Genomic DNA, 6,000 nt, shown 5'->3' on the forward strand with positions numbered 1-6,000 from the left:
TTTTTTTGAGGCGTAACGTTAGTCCGAACCAAGGGGTTTGATTCAAACTAACGCGTCCCAGCGCGCACTTCCTGGTTCCAATCAATGGTTGAGCAGAATAACACGTGGGCGAGATTATGCTAATGAAGTGCGGGGTATTTAAATCCCCGCTTCATTGGCAATTTCGGTCAGCTTCATTTGCATCCCTCCCTCGAACTAGGGAGCAAGTGTAGATGTTCCCTATAGACTAACGCAGCTGCACCACTGAGCCATTTGTCACTGGCTGTTAATTCAGAGATCGCAAGGGAATAGCATTTATCTGATTTGTGGGTGAGATGGTGTTGCCAAGATGCCTTTAAAGTCTGTGATAACTGCCCCTTGGACAAATTAGCTCCTGCTACGTACCTGATGTTTAAGTGCCATGTGGTCACATCACAAGACTATTCTGTGCTCCCAGGGCAAGGAGCTGCTGGAAATGAATAAAGGCCCTTAGGACCTGGCCATGTCTGTCTCAGATCTGCTGGGATGCTTCCCAGGGAAAGCTGCCAGCCATAAGCAAGGAGATCCCAGGAGATCCCTGGTGCCCTTAAGGTCTCAGCCCCGCTTGAGGTTTCATACGGGGCAACCCTAAACAACAAGGATCGAGGTCCCAGTCACTGACTAGGATCACCCTGGGCATGGATTTTGGACTGTAGCCCTGGAGTAAATGCTAAAATCTCTTTGCAGCTCAACAGTCGTACTCTCTGGCCTGTAACCGAGTCTCAGGGGTTGAGCTCATGTCTGTCTATTAATCTTTCCACCAATATTCCTTCTCCTTTTGTAGTGCGTCTTGGGCTCCTTCATAAGAATGGGCTGGCAGGGTGTACTTGGGTTAGCTCTCACACTTCAATTGGCCTGGAAGGTCATGTGTCTGATCCTTTGGGAGTGGTAGGACTTGATTTGGCCAAGGTCCAAGGCCGGCTGCTTTAAGGGAACTGCGCAGTTAGGGCTCTCACGGGCCTGTGTGTGTGTGTGTGTGTGTGTGTGTGTGTGCTCGTGCTCTAGAAGTGGGAAGTTAGGAGTGGCTGAATTCAGTCTCCCCGTGCATTTGCAGTGTGCACCTTGGATTCCACGCTCACACACTGTATTCTCTCCCCCCACCCTCCCCCCAGCAGCCCTGCCTCGTTCAAGGTGCCTTTTCCTTCGTGTTCAGAGAGCCCCAAGTTGCATTTTCCAACCCCACGCTGCGCCGAACCATTAACGACGACTCCTGGCTCTCTGGAGCTCTCACCATGGCATCTCGGTGACACACATTAAGGACTCGCCTTCCCATGAGTCCTGGGAAACTAGCCCGGAGAACTGGCTCCACACAGGGAGTTCTGACACACACACACACACACACCCTGTTCACATGCGAGACCTGCTGTGACTGTCTCACTAGGCAGCTCTCACCCCGAAAGAGCCGAGGGGCTCTGAGGCCGTGTCATTGTTGCAAGTGAAATGTCCTGATACAGCAAGAACTTTCCTGGCCAGGCAGGTGGGTTGGGGGCTTGCCTTCCCCAGCCCTACTTTCAGCCACCACCCATGCTCATGTGAAACTTTCTCCTTCCTTTCTGTAAAGTCCCACAGCGGCTGTGGGTCCATAACCCAGCTGGGGCAGAACCTGCCACCGCTGGGGTGCTAATTGAGGCCCTCGTACCTGAGTCTCATTAGTTCTATCTCTTCCCTGGCCCGTCTGCTGGTAACCATGACCATGGGGGTGGGGGGTGGAGTGCTAGGGGGTGCTATGGCCCCTCCCAAAGTTTGAACCTTATTTCATACTTACCGCGCATGCCCCAGACCCAGCTCTTCCTTGCAACAGCTTGTGCTGCTCCCAGCTTCGCCCTTAAGCCGGGGAGTGAGTTTGGGAGCAGTGGGAGGCAGGTGATTAAGATATCAAAAGGCCCGTCATTGACATAATTGAAGGTTCATTAAATGATCAAGCAAACGCTGGCAGGCACTGCAATTAAAAGATAGGAAACCCAGGGTAGGAATCCCTAGTGGTGAGCTCCAGGGGGCTGCCTTGGCACCAGGGCTGTTCAACGTATTTGTAAATGATCTTGGAAAAGGGACAAACAGTGAGGGGGCAAAATTTGCAGCTGGTTCAAAATGACTCCAGATAGTTAAGCCCAAAGCTGACTGCAGAGAGTTCCAAAGGGGCCTCACCACCCTGGGTGTCTGGGCGACACGGGCAGGTGGAATTCAGGGCTGGGAAATGCAAAGCAACGCGCATGGGGAAATATAATCCCACCTGTACCCACAGGAGTGATGGGGACTAAATCAGCTGTTACCCCTCAGGTACGAGATCTCTGAATCCTAGTGGCTAGGTCCCCAAAAATGTCCAGTCAATGGCAGGGCCAGTCTGGAAAGCCAACAGCGTGTTGGGAAACTTTAGGGAAGGAAGAGGTAACAATAAAATATAAATGATCTTCTTTCAGTTCTGTAACGTCAGGGCGTGCCCACCTCTGGAATGCTGCACGCAGATACAATCGCCTGCCTAAAAATATCAGACAGTGGAGATGGAAACGGTACAGAGGAGGGAACCGAAATGACTGAGGAGAGGTTAATGGGACTGGGACATTTCAGCTTGGAAAAGACACGATTGAAAGGTGGGGAAATAGAACAAGGGAACGTGATTTACTCCTTCACGGGCATTAACCCAAGAAGGTCACACGATTGCATGTAGAAGCAGCACGTGGAAAATAAACAAAAACAATTATTTCTTCACAGTCAACCTGTGGAACTCTTTGCTGGGGGATGATGGAATGGCCCAGCCTAGAACGGCTCCAAAAAAGAGAAACTAAGTACCTGGAGGACCGGTCCCTCAATGGTACTAGGCAGGGCTGGTGGCACTTGGCTCTGTTTACCACAACCTGGGAATGGGCGACAGGTTCTGCTCATTCCCCCGGGCACCTGGCGTTGGCCACTGTCCTCAGACAGGACACTGGGCGAGATGGACCTTCAGGCTGACGCAGCCTGATGTTCTTGTATGGAGCCCAGGTGAGTCTGCCCCTGTGGTAACCCACCAGACCCCGCTCCCCTCCCGGCGCTGAGCGCACCCAGGAGTCCTGACAGGGTCTCTCGTCTCCCCACACACTAGTACTGAGTAAGAAGCTAAATGTTAAGCCTCAGCTGTCTCCATTGCCAGCCGTGCACAAATGCCAGAACACGTTGGCCTTAGAGCCGAGGGGTCTAATATTCACTTTTCTTCCTTTGATACTGGAGTTAGATGCAGGGCTCCTGCCAGCAAACTCGAGTTCTCAGGTGCCTTCGTAGCCCCTGGAAAGAGGCGATGTGGGTGGAGGAGGAGGAGGGTGGAGAGTCCCCTCCTCCTGATTTGCTGCTTGGCTTGTACTGAGCATGCTCAGTAACACTGCTGCAGCTGCCGTCTTCAATGTGTTTTCTCCCCCCCCCCTCCCCCAACAGGGCACGCACCTTCCCTCCCCTCCCCACTGCTTCCATGGGAAATGGTGCCCTGTGGCCTTTCCGGGCTGGCGCTGTTTGCAGGAGTCTGAAGCTGCCGGCCGTGCTCTGTCTTGCTTCCCTATCCTGCCCCTCTCCTCCGGGAGGCGTTTGCAGCGCCAAGGATGCTGGCTGGGACCAGCCCTGGGCTCGACTCGCCCGTGGGCCTCCTGCCTGGCCTCAGCCTGGCGCCTTCGGGGCACATGTCAAGGGGTTTTAGCCACCAAGGATGCAGCTCGGTGTTGAATGGGGTTTGCAAAGCGCCACGCGTGCTGGGCTTGTTAGAACATCCCTCTGGGTCAGGGTCCACCCCCTCTGGACTACTGAGTCTGGCCGCTGGCCAGCGTGTGCCTCTGCCCCACGGGGTAACTGCCGGCTCCGCCTCCCCAGGGGCCTGTGATGTGAGGCGCATGAGAACCCCCGGAGAACAGGAGCCTCCCTCTACCACTGCCCCCCCAACCCTGGTGGGAATTAGTCTCTTCTTTCCTCCTGTGCCCCTCAACTCTCCCTCTTTCCTGAACGCAGCCTGGGTGCAGAATGTGTCTCTTTCTTCTGAGGCTCTGACTCAGGGGGTTCGTCCACAGCGCCCGTCCCTGCCGTGGGATTCCTGCTTTGCGACTTTCAGGGGGCAGCCGGGTGAGTCTGTCAGCAGAAACAATAAGGAGTCGTTGGGCAGTTAAAAATGTATCTGGTCAGCCCCTCCCCCTTCCCCTGGGGGCTGGACCCACTTGGCTGGGGGCACAAAGAGGACACTGGAGCTGGGGCAGGCGACCGTGCGCCAGCACCGACGAGCGTGTTCCCATGCGATGTGGGACCCGTGTGAACGAGGCCAAGCCACTCGGTGGATGTGGCACGATTCCAGTCGCTGGTGAGGCGGCGTGAACAGGTGAAGGAGGAAATGACTTTTTTAGCTCCGCCCAGTCTCGCTTCAGACCAGTCTGACAGGCTCCTCTAAGTGCTCCCAGAGCCTCAATTTACTCCCCATCCCTTCTTATCTCAGCTAATTTTACTCCCTGTGTAAACCAAGCCGAGTCCTGCCGGGGACAGAGGCTGGGACGGGCACCTCTCTGCAGCGCTCGCATTCCCCACTAATCCCGGCAGCGCCCAGCCCCGCCTGGGACCCACTTCCTGTATGAAACTCCAGTGACACATTGCCAGCCCTGAGCGCGTCAGCCGCACCCTCCGGTGCTCAGGTACCTGCCCATGGGCCAGCGATGCCGCTCTCTGCACCAGCAGCAAAGGGGCCCAAGTCAGGCAGCAGAGAGTTACCAGACGTCAGCAAAAAACCTCAAATCTGACTGAAGGGAACCTGGGCTCCAACAGACCTGGCCTTGAGCAGGGCACTCCGTTCAGTCTCACACAGCGGATTTGCCAGCGGGCAGCAGAGGGGATGAAACAGGAGTCCCTGACGCGCCAGGGGACCGAGTGGGGCCTGGAGTCCGGCCTGCACTGCCCGGTGGCAGAGGGCTCTCCCGGCTGGCAGGCAGAGGTGGGGGAGAGCCAGTGGCTGGGAACCGAGTTTACAGCAATCTCAGGTGGATTTAAGCCTGGCAGCAGCTTGTCAGGAGCATGGGTGGGTTCCCCTTCCCTTGGCCACTGCACGTGCCAGGTCTGGGTGCACGTCCCCGCCAGCCCTGTTCCCCATTGCTCGCCTGTTCTCCTGCCTGGCGGGTCCGGCACTCTGGGGCCCACCATGCCACAGTCCCGTGCCGCTGAGCGGAGATTGCTGAGCGGAGGGGCAGCCGGGTGAGTCTGCATCTGCAGAAATGAGGAGCCCTGGGCACCCTGAAGACGAACGGCTCTACTGGGACACGGTTCTGTTTGCAAACCCCACTTTGGCGGCTGTGGGCGTTCCGCTTCCCGGCGCCATGGTGCTGCGGAACTCGGGGCAGGGAGATGGCGCTGCAGCGGGGCAAGCTGCTGGGTCGCTCTGGGTCCTGCCCCTGGGGTAAGTTGGGGGGCTGACGCTGCCCATCAGGGTCCCCAGCTGGGAGGAATGTAGGAAGCCAAGCCTGTCAAGCCTATGGGGGGAGGGCCGGGGTGAATGTAGATTCATGGCTCTGCCCCAGTGCAAGGCAAAGGCAATTTCTCCAGTGCCAGGCTGGCTCTTTTCCCCGCAGGTTTGGCGCGCGCCGTTAGGAAGGTGTCATTGCTGCCTGCGGAACCCGGAGTGCTCCCAGCTTCCCTCTCCACTGCCGACACGGGAGCGCAGCTTTGCTGTATCTGACAAAGACGCACCCAAGAGGGGAAATCCACCTGTGACTTGGCACGGGCAGATCGGGGTCCTTCTCTGCCCCCTCCCCAACTTCTGTCTCCACTGTCCAGTGGGTCCCCTTCTCTGCCTCCCTGCCCGCCTGGGATCTCCCTGCTCCGGCTGTGCCAGGCCATGGCAGGGCAGGCACCTGGTGCCCTCTTGCCTGCCCCGCACCCCTTCCTGCAGCTCCACACTGTGACTCACAGGGGCAGCTCCTTCCCCAGCGCCCGGCACCACTGGGAGCACACCGAGGCCGGGGCGATGGAGTCTTCTGAAAAGTGGGGAGC

At 57.1% G+C, this 6,000-nt stretch overlaps 1 protein-coding gene across 2 annotated transcripts in view; it reads left to right on the forward strand.

The window, feature by feature from the left end:
- The window catches only part of LOC142819614 (uncharacterized), a 169,170-nt gene extending 166,601 nt beyond the window's left edge, over positions 1 to 2,569 (forward strand). Inside the window, exon 5 of one of the 2 annotated variants that reach the window (XR_016347744.1) lies at positions 2,436 to 2,457. The gene's annotated coding sequence lies outside the window, so the exon portion shown is untranslated. Of the gene's footprint in view, positions 1 to 2,435 lie in introns of both variants that reach the window. The other variant, XM_089772656.1, reaches the window with a different exon arrangement.
- The last annotated feature ends 3,431 nt before the right edge of the window (positions 2,570 to 6,000 follow it).

Source organism: Pelodiscus sinensis, chromosome 22, assembly GCF_052426305.1.
Source record: "Pelodiscus sinensis isolate ZL-2025 chromosome 22, ASM5242630v1, whole genome shotgun sequence".
NCBI classification, from domain to species: Eukaryota; Metazoa; Chordata; order Testudines; family Trionychidae; genus Pelodiscus; species Pelodiscus sinensis.